This window comes from Dipodomys merriami, unplaced genomic scaffold (assembly GCF_024711535.1).
Source record: "Dipodomys merriami isolate MVZ:Mamm:240054 unplaced genomic scaffold, mDipMer1.0.p SCAF_562, whole genome shotgun sequence".
NCBI classification, from domain to species: domain Eukaryota; kingdom Metazoa; phylum Chordata; class Mammalia; order Rodentia; family Heteromyidae; genus Dipodomys; species Dipodomys merriami.
In genome coordinates this window covers 632,395-643,598 of record NW_027206138.1, presented here as the reverse complement: position 1 = coordinate 643,598, position 11,204 = coordinate 632,395, and the positions used below count along the sequence as shown (strand labels likewise).

The 11,204-nt window shown below is 36.8% G+C and overlaps 1 pseudogene; it reads right to left on the bottom strand.

The window, feature by feature from the left end:
- Nucleotides 1-5,741: 5,741 nt before the first annotated feature.
- On the bottom strand, nucleotides 5,742-6,368 carry LOC138812333 (protein lin-28 homolog A pseudogene; annotated as a pseudogene).
- Between the last annotated feature and the right edge of the window lie 4,836 nt (nucleotides 6,369-11,204).

The following is an 11,204-nucleotide window of genomic DNA, read 5'->3' as shown; positions in this document are numbered from 1 at the left end:
TTAAAATGATATTTGTAGTGATTATATAAAATTACTCTTGCTTGGTATTTGAATTATAATAAGTGATAAACATTTTTAAATGATATCCAAAGCAAAGGAGTATCAATTCTTTTGTAATTTCAAAACAATTAAGAAAATTATTGCAACGCTGCTTCACTCTAAGACTATATTTGTTTTCTTGTTCTAGTTTTTATATGTTCGTAGAAATTCCAAAAATTCAATGGATTTTGGCATTCAGGAACAGCTTCATAGATACTAATATTGGAGTCCCTTAAGTGGAATTCTTTTATTTCATTTGTTATTTTCACAAATAAATCAAGATGATTGTGTATTTTGTTTCTTTTCACTGCTTTTGGCTTTTGAGAATACATTTTTTTACCTAGCAAAGTAGAGAAAAGCAACTGTATTGGCTTTCATAAAATGCAGATGCATAGAATTGTGTCTTCTGTCATTTGCTAAAAGTTTTTTCCAGAAAAAGTTGCAGCAATGAGAAGTACAAGTTGTCATGTCCAAAGCGGGGGGGGGGGGGAGAAGGATTGGGACTGGGGGGGAGGGGGAAAGCTGGGAAAGGATGTGAAGGGTAAACAAAGGAGGAGGCTGCAATGCTTGGTAAGAAATATACGCATTATCCTGCCCATGTAATTGTAACCAATCTGTACAGTATGTTCACAAATAAAATAAAATAAAATAAAATAAAAAAGAAGAAGTTATCAATTACTTATAAGTGATGCATAATTCCTAGGTATTCCAGTTATCAAATAGACTATTTGATTGAGTTCTCTTTATAAACTCAAAATAACATACAAAAAAACCCTCAAAATAAACAGAAATCACATCTTTGTTTTAAACGCTGTTGTCTACAGAGTTTTTAGCCAACACCAAAAACATCTCTTTAGGTATTCTGCATTTTGTGTGATGAATTTTTAACAATTTTTTTCTGACATGTAATTCACTTGCAATATATAACCTCCTTTTATTGTAGACATTTTAGTTTTGGAAGTGAATTGTACTTTCATAGGTTTTCAAAGCATAATTTTCACAAACTTGCATTTCTTCAAATAGAAATCTATAAATTTATAGAACAGACATTTAAATAGATATAAAATTCTGTTATAGGAATTTATCCAGCATACATCCTCTACAGTGTGTCTTTTCAAAATTTGATTTGGGGGATTTTTTCCAGGGTATCATACATACTATTCAAGTGCCCTGTCAATGAACTACAATTCCCTGTCCAAACACTTTTTTTACTTCTCTTTAATACATTCATAGAAGTGTAATGAATGGATCCTATACAATTCTTTTTGAAGTCTAAGACTTGAAAACTTGCTTGCTAAAATGATTGTATTATTCAAATCGATCATTATGAGGAATTTATCAATTTCTCCACAAATGCATTACTATATTTTGTGTCATCTTCTTATATTAGGGTCCTACTAGTGAGTTTTCTTTTTCTTTTTTCTTAGATACTAAAGAGGAACTTATATCATATGCTCCTATTATTGACTATTAATTTACAAATGTTCTTTAAAAAATATCCTATTCAGGAAAAAAATTATATAGAATTAGAAGATATAAAAATACTTAACATTCAGAATCATTGTAGAATTCACCTTGTAGCATTAACAAATATATTCCCTCTATCTGTTTGATATGCTTTCACTTCGGTTATAGTGTCCTTTGAAATATGAAAGGCTATCACTTGATATAATCCAATATATTCTTGCTTTTCTTTAGCCACTAGTGCTTTCCATTTAGACACCTTTACTGATACAATGTCATGAATTTTTACGTTTATGTCTTATAGGTTTTTACATCTCACATTTAGATTGATAATCATTTTTATCTTAAATTTTTGTATAAGGATTGAGGTAGGTCACACCTGTAAACCTAGCTACTCAGGAGTCTAAGATCTGAGGATAACGGTTTAAAGCCAGCCGGGGAAGGAAATTCCATGAGACTCTTATCTCTAATAAACCACTAAAAAGCCAGTAGTGGTGCGGTGGCTCAAGTGGTATTAAGTCTGTAGTATTAGATGATAGTTTAGGTTCCTCCTAGCAATATGATTTTGTGAAATCCTGCACCAAGCAATATTTTTCTTTCCCTAGAAGAGAAACCTCTGTCAAACAATTAATAATAGCTTTTTCTCCTCCAGGCATGCATCTGTAGTTTTATTTTATTCATATATTTCATGATCTGCCTGTGTATGCCAAAGGCTGCCATGAAAATAAAAACACCCTTCTCAGCACTTAGCATGTGTTTACCATTCATAGATATGAAGGTGTTTAAATGTTACTGAAATTGCTTTGGAATAAATAATGTTCACCCTGACTATCTTGAGAAAGAAGAATTGGTTTCTCAGCACTTTAGGTAAGAACTTGAGGGAAAGAAACAAAAGGAAATGTGAGGAACAACTCAACACAGAGATTCAAATGAAACAAAACAACCCAAGAAAACACTAATTAATTCAGTACTCAAGAACCTGCAGGAAATGAAAGACAAAAACTATGATTTTAAATAATTAGAACAATTGTAACACTTGAGTATTTGAGTGGAGAAAAATCTATGAGAGAGATAGAATGAACCTACGTTCCAATGCTTTCTACTTTAGTGATAATGTTTATTGGTACTTCAGACAAAACAGAGTTACTTTGCAAATGTGCATGGGTGTGCATTTGGGTGATGGAAACACTCTACTTACAAAGGTGTAAATTAAATAGATTTTTGGAGGTAGATTATAGTTCTTGAACTTCTGAATACAATTGGTTTAAAAAGACATAAAGAGCTGGAAGGTGGCTCAGTGGTAGAGTGCTTGCCATGCATGCATGGGGCACTGGGTTCGATTCCTCATCACCACATAAGCAAAAAGAAAAAAGCCGGAAGTGACGCTGTGGCCCAAGTGGAAGAGCTCTAGACTTGAGCTGAAGAGCTGTGGGACAGCGCCCAGGCCCAGAGTTCAGGCCCCACAACCAGACTCCACCCCCTAAAAAAGACATCAATACTACTACATTGTTTCAAAATTTCTTTTTTTAAGTATTCATTTACTTATTTCTTCATTGTATTTTCCCAGGAAAAGAAAGGTAAGGGAAGAGTCATTATGTGTTTAAAAAAATGATTAGAAAAGGGGAAAGGAAGTACTCGGGTACAGCACAAATCAATCATGAAATAAAACACCGCAGTACTGGTATCATAAAAGCCCAAGGAAGCTTTAGTCTGGGGATCAGAGAAAGGACAGACAGGTACACACTTTTCCAGCCTCCCTCCCCATAAATTCAAGTTCTCTCACAAAGCTTTGGTTTCTAGCAGTAAACACGGCATTACATTCGTCTCCCATTAAACAATCTGTGGCCACTTTGACATAACTTTTCTTGCACCTGTGTACAAGTTCCTGAGTGACTTTAACATACATTCATATTACCTTTCCTGGTCTGCTGACCCCACTTTCTACATGGAAAGCCCAATTGATTTTCTCTAGTATTACAGAACAAGCAGGTTTGGTCACAAATGTCATATTTGATGAGAATTACGTTTAAAAAAACATGGACTCAGGTTGGGAACAAGGTGTGTGTGTGGGGGGGTGGAGAGGTTGGAGCACTAGCATCTTCAGAATTTTGCATAAGTCACATAAAAGTTGAAGAGACATTCCAAGAGTCATCTGTGTATGGACATGTAGGTTTTCTTTTGAGGGAGAAAAGGGTAGAGGATAGGGACTTATTATTATTTTTACCAACGAAGATCTAGTCCAAAATGGGAAATAGGGGAAGTGAGGGAACAAAAGAAAAACTGGTTCAAGATCCTCACTTTAGAAGTTCCCCCAACTTAGCTTCAGATCCTTTTGTCTAGTGCAGAACCTTCTGTCAAAGATGCTTTGGCTGTTTTTCTCAACTCTAAAAGAAGTTTGTAAACAATAAAACCCCAAAAGGAACATGGAGAAAAGACCCACATATTATTATTTACACAAACTAGGCCATCTAGCAAATAACCAACTCAGAAACTCAGTAAAGTCCTACAGAGCCTAGACAAATACAATTAACTAGAGGGGGCAGCATTTGTGGGAAGACAAGAAACTAGGATCAGACACACATCATCCAATGCATTCTATTGCATTTGTCCCATTTTAACACATGAGGTAGGTTTGTGGTGATCTCACAGCTTGTAAACGAAACCTCCTTTTTCTCCTTTAGCTAACACAACACTATGAACAATTATGCAGCAGGGCAGGACACGGGCTCCAGAGAGAGGCTTACACTTATGGGTTTCCCTGGAAGCCGAGACTGAGGATTTGGTCCTTGCTTTTTATAGATCCATCCCTGCATGGCTAGTAGAAGGTGGACACAAATCTGTGGTCTTAAAATCCAAACATATCAATTCCCATTCCTTAGAGGAAAAAAAATACATATACAGTTATTTGCACAGTAATCCCAACCTAACCTAGTAAAGGATAGATATAGTATATGGAAAGAAAACAAGTCGCAGAGCCATAGGATTAGACAATCATTACTAACCGTGGCTTCCTCTTTGGTCGTCTTCTACCTTGTCTGAACCACCGTTTCCTGTTTAGACTAATTTCCATTCTTCCAGCAGAAGGAGAACAAGTCATGGGGCAACCTAATTAAAAACCTAGTCTCCCATGAAACATTTCCAAGTGTTGAGGGGGTTTCAAGAGGACCCTATGGCAAAAAAGCCAGCTCTAATTGGCAAAAATGAAGTCGTTCAATAGGCTATGCACTCCAAATGATTGCTCTCCATGGTGATAAAAACAACAAAGTCTTCCTGCTATGCCGACCTGGAGCTGTTGGCCATTTATCTCTGAGATTGCTCATGTACCTGAGAACACAGTGCAGGAATGAGGGCCTTAAGATTAAAATATATAAAAATACAAAACCAGAATATTTATAATAAGAAAAAAAAGTTAAAATGCACAAGATACGTCATTCACACAGATATTGCAGGTTTGGCATCCTGGAGAAAGCAGGGACCCAAGGTGCAGTAATCCAAGGGAACAAATAAATAAAAATACAAATAAATAAATACAAATAAATTACAATCACATTGGCCCAGAAATGGGGGCGGGAGCAGGGAGAAGCTCAGAGCAGCAGGTTTGCAGCCATTCCCTAGTCACCCATGTTGCCTGTCATCACAACCCAATGCCTGGACCAGCTCTCCCAGCACTACAGCTCAAGATAGGGTGATGAGGAAACAAGATGTGGAGGGGAGGAGGTGGTGGAGAGACAAAAAAACAAAACAAAACAAAACAACCCTGCCTTGCTCCTGACAGGTCCTCCTACCCGGGGTACTACACCTTGGGGATTTGAGCCCTTGGATCTGCTGGTCTGGTGCTTAATTGTTTCACACTCTGGCAAGAGAAATTGGACACATCCTTCTTTAAAGGAACAACTTGCCAATCTGGGTCACTTTTAGAAGCTGGAGGCTGGAGGGGAGGGAGGGGAAGCATGTAGTTCAGGTGAAGATTATCATATAAAGTACGCAGGTTTCACAAGTGGTTCCCCCAAAGCCCCTCACTTGAATTGGGATAGATCATGATGGGATTACTATGCATCACCCCTTCCCCTCATCAAAAGAGAAGATGGGATGATGCTGGGACATCCTGGCTTGAGACGTATGGAAGAGACAGCTACTCGCCAACCCAATCCATATTCCAACTTTCTCCACTTTGCCGATTGATGCCTGCTCCTTGAAACTTCCTGCTAGCTAGAGTTGTCCCCCCCGACTCTGGGGGCTCAATTTTGGGCCTCAGGGAGCCGGGCAGGGCTGTGGATCTCTTCTTCTTCCCTAAAGTAGGCAGGCTTTCCCTGGGAACTGGGGACCTGCTGAGCCTTCAGTGGACAGGAGGCCACCATGTGGTTGATGCTTTGGCAGAAGTGGCACTTCTTGGGCTGTGGTGGCAGCTTGCATTCCTTGCCATTATGGTCTAGACCACCACAGTTGTAGCACCTGTCTCCTTTGGATCTGCTCTTCTGCATGTTCTTCCCCTTTGGCCACCTCTTACTCCCAATACAGAACACCCCACTGGGCCCAGTGACTTGGATGGATTCTAGGCCTTTGGCAGGCTTCTTAAAGGTAAACTCCACAGCCTCTCCCTCCTTCAGGCTCTGGAAGCCCTCCATGTGCAGCTTATTCTGGTGCACAAAGACGTCCACCAGGGGGTCGAGCGCTACCCTTATGCAGGCTGTCATGGATAGGAAGCCAAACCCTCTGAGCACATTGAACTACTTACAGATGCCAGCCCTGTGCAACAGCTGAGGCTCCTCAGCCACCTGAGCGGCATCCTCCTGCGCCTCCTCGGGTGCCTTCTCCGCTGCCTTGGCGCAGCCACCTCCCAACTGCTGGTTGGACGCCAAGCCCATGGCCGTTGTCTGAGCCTGCAGCCCCGGGCCCCTGATCGGGCTGCTGCTGGCCCCAGAGAAGTGCGGAGGCAAAGGGCAGGTTGGCAGAAGAGGTCGCTACATCTTCCCCGCACAATCCATTTTTCAAAATTTCTTATGATACTGAAGATTCAATTATAAACTATTAACACTTGAAAATAACTCTTTTTTTTGGGGAGTAGGACACAAAACACAAGATTAATCCTAATCATTTTCAAAGACATTTATTTATACTACAAATAAACTCTTATAACTACAAAGATTCTAAAAATAACTGAAACATAGTGTCAAAAAGCACATAATTTAACTTCATCATGTACGTTCAAAGGATTGTGCTAATAGAAAAAGTTATACTAATAATTAGCTCACCCAATTCACTTCCATTCTTTTATTCTATATCTTTTAGTTTCATAAAAACTGGCTTTTCATAAAATGATGAATAAAAAGCCTATATATCCATTAACATTTTCAGATTTTAACAATGTTTATTTCAGAAATGTTTTTAGCTGTATAGTCAATGAACTGAAATAACATTGAAATATTCAAAGGGGTTTCAGAAATTGCAAGACTTGCTCTGGGATGTTATTTATATTGGAAAAGATACCCAAAAAGCCTTATTTGTTAAAGTTGTGATAGTTACTCCCACAAAAAAACAATTAATGAAGAAACATTTGTATGTACAAAACAACTTCAAATGCATCCACAATCTGGAGGTGACACATGCTTTTTGTTTGTTTTTGCAATGTATATCTAACAAACATATCCACAATACTGATTTTCAGTCAATATGATGGGATATTCAAACCTAAAAAATACGGGGTTTATTATCTTAGTGTGAATAGATATGATCTTACAAAGAAAATTATTTTCAACAGAAATCTGGAAAGAGTTTATCCACCTTGAGTTTCACAGGAATAACCAGCGAGTAATACTTGTTTGGTCGAGTAGGTCAAAAGCACTCCATGAGTATATCTTAAAAGTATATCCAATTTAAGAGGTCAAATACATATTTTGTACTGACAGTCATCTTACATCAATAGCTCACTACCTAATTATATGTGTATCTTATTGCCTAATATATACTAAGAACTGAAAGTGATCTCTTTTAACTGAAAGTGATCTCTTTTATCTAACTTAATGGTGTAAATGCTTTGATTATGATGATGTTATTATTTGACAAATAAAATGTACAGAAGGGTGGTTCCACTGAAATAACAGGATGGAACACTTATAAATAACTATATTTCAACACAGTTCTTTTCAGCCTCACTCTGTCCACATTGGCAAGCAACATTGCAAATGCACACACTCACGCATATACACACACATGTGCGCACATTTATAAACACATATACATGCATGCCAAATTCAGGATTTACTGTACAAAAAAGTTCAAATAAAATATTAGTGATTAGGAAAAATGATAACTTGCCTTATTACAAAATAATACATAATCCAGTGTCCACGATTGTTACATTTTACCTGCCTCTCCACATGCGACCACTTAATTTATTTTTAATTAATTAATTAATTCATTAGTTTGGTGCTTATACTAGAGCTTGAACTCAGGGCCTGACTCTGTTCCAGAATGTGTTTTTTTTTGTTTTAGTTTTCTCAAGGCTAGCAATTTAATGCTTATCCTACAGCTCCATTTCAAGCTTTTGTGGTTACTTTCAAATCAGAATCTAATGGACTTTTTTTTCTTGGTCTGGTTTCAAAACACAATCATCAGTTTTCATCTTTTTGATTAGCTAGGATTAAAGACCTGAGCCACCGGAGTGGCTCCTACTTTTCTCTATACTTATCTAATGCACATACTTAAATAGTAATTTAAAACTGAGAGCATACAACCAAGATGTACAGTGATGATATTGTCCTGTCAGAAATTCAAGTTAATAATGTAAATTTATTCTTAAGAACATATGCAAAAAATACTTACGAAGAAATTTGATGATGATGATGATGATGATGATGATGTGTGTGTGTGTGTGTGTGTGTGTGTGTGTGTGTGTGCTGTTGCAATATATTCCACATATAAGCACTGTGAATGGGTGTCCAGCCATTCAGAGTTATTGCATGAATATCTGCCTTGAGCTACCAACTCATGGACAATGTCTAGGTGTCCACTCTGGGCTTCCCAATGAAAAGGGGTTTACTCATCCTCATCCCTATTATTCATATGAGTGGCCTTTTTGGAAAGTATTCTCCGCACTGCAGTAAGCTGCAAGGCAAGCACTCTACCACTGAGCCACCATCCTAGCCCAAGGTTTAAGATTCTTGTCTGTAATTTGGTCAAAGCTCTGACTCTTTATGTAGGCTACTAAAAATGTATTTACTAATTTCAAGTAAATACATATATTCTATTTCTATCTCTTTTAAAAAATAAAAAAATTGTTTGCTCCGTAAATTGATTAGAAGCATGGATTTTGTGGCTAGCTAGGTCATTGCACATCTGGATCTATTTTCCTCTCTCTCTTTCATGGTTCTCATAGACAATATGATTGCTCCATAATTATCCTAATTTATTTTGTTTTTATATTTTTGGTTGCATCATTTCACTTTCTGCTCTACCATTTCCCAAATCAGCACTACATAAACAGAACCATCCAGAAGTGGTTTTGTGGCTCAAGTGGTAGAGTGCTTGCCTTGATTTGAAGAGCTCAAGGATAGTGCCCTGGCCCAGAGTTCATGCCCCACAGCTCATTTAAAAAAAAAAGAATCTAAATACTTGATAATTCTACTAACAGATATGACTGAAATCAATTGAATCACACTTTTCCTGTACAATGAAGGAATAGGTCCAGGCTAGGAAAGCAGCTAGAGAGGGCAGGGTGATTGTATCTGTGACAAATCTTTGTGGATAATGGTATCGAGGATTACTTACTGGTGATTCACTTGCACTGGAAGCATGATTCTGAACGATTGCTTGCTGATTGCTTGCTTTGATCATTATATCCTCCAAGAAGAAAAAGTGAAATTTAATTGATAGCAAAGGACTACTAATACATTTTGACTTCTCATTAAGCATCTTCAATCATCAAAATCACCTGAAGACAATAGATAGGCGTATTTTTAGATGACAACAAATATCTTTAAAAAAAACAAGAATTTAGGTAGTCATACAAAGGACTTCTATTTTACTATTGCATTATACATTTTTTCGAATGTTAAATACTAACATTAGAAAGCTATTAGAAAGCTCTTTAAGCCCATATGTTGAATAGTGAGTTCTCTCACACTATAACATTGTATTTCCCAAATCATTTACATAGAAGGCATTGTTTCCTATTTTCTCATTCCTAGAATAAGCTGCACGTGAAGACACCACTGGTCCTCATTTTCAGTCTGTACCTTTGAATATTGAGGAAAATCTTTCCTCTGCTCTCTCTAAATTCCCTACTCTCCAGTTAGAATAATTTCGAGTAGTAAAAATGGAAAAAGATAAAATAAATAAATCATGGTGAATAAATATATGCAGAAAATTCACCAGATTTGTCTGACCAGTTCAACCAATGTGAACTATTGGGGAAAAACTTGGACATCTCATTCCCCCTGGCACTCAAAGTCTCTGGTTAGGCAATTCTGATGAAGACAGGAAGTAAGATGAAAAAGTGAGGAATAGTATCAATTGCAAGAAAAAAATGGAGTAGGACCCAAGGAAATTTCATCTTTTGGATCCTGAAATTATTCAGCTTACTATGGTGTGGAGACTACTTTCCAAAAAGGCCACCCAGATGAATACTAGGGATGAGGATGAGTATAACCCTCTTCATCGGGAAGCCTTGAGTGTACACTTAGACATTGTCCATGAATTGGTAGCTTAAGGCAGATATTCATGCAATAATTCTGAATGGCTAGACATACCTGCACAGTGATTATATGTGGAATAATACCAGAGTGGCTTCTTTCTTAATTCATCATGATGCAGATACCAGTCCCCAAACTAAAAGTCTCTTGACCCCCTTGCATCTCGCTGCTGGGAATAGAAATAACAACGATATGCTGTATCTCCTTCTGTGGAACCATTATATGAAACCAGGTCTGAAGAACAACTTGGAAGAAACTGCATTTGATATTTTTCAAAGGATAAGTAAGTATTACTACCTCTTTGAAGTTGTGGAAGACTGTACATATTGTTCTCATAAGTTGTAATGATATGGTTAAGTGTATTGAATTTCAAAAATGCCAGTCCATCCTTTGTGTCCCTACAATTTTTTTCACAATACAAAGCAACAGCAATATCTTACTTTAAAAATTCATGGATTCCATGGTATTCTTCCAAGTGAATTGTCTGACTTTGATGTCAAAATGTATTCAAGAGTTGTTTGTATACATCTATAATGATTTCAAGACAGTTTGTGATTTTTTTAAATCAGAAATAATTTTAACATCTTTTGAAAAGAATAGTATAGACACTATAGATGTTCGTGGCACTTTTCTGAAAAAAGCATATCTATGTTTGTATAATGTCCATAATCTATTTAATTCGCTCCTACATATAATAATTTGAATTCTACATTGTTATATAATGTATATGTTCATTAATATGTCCTTTCAGATTGCATTCCATATAGAAAAATTTAAGATTCCTTTTTTCCTAGGTCCTTGTATTTTTTTATTTCTTTGGGATAAAATGACAATGTTAACTAATTTCAAGTTTTGTAAAGATTATGATATGTAAAGGCCTTTCTCAGGTGAAGATTTAATATACTGATGTCAAACTAACCTTTAATTCTATGAATTACTGGTCTTGTTACACTTGTGTTTTTGTAATCAACTTTTTAATAACTGTTTTTCATTTCTTGCATTTGAAGAATG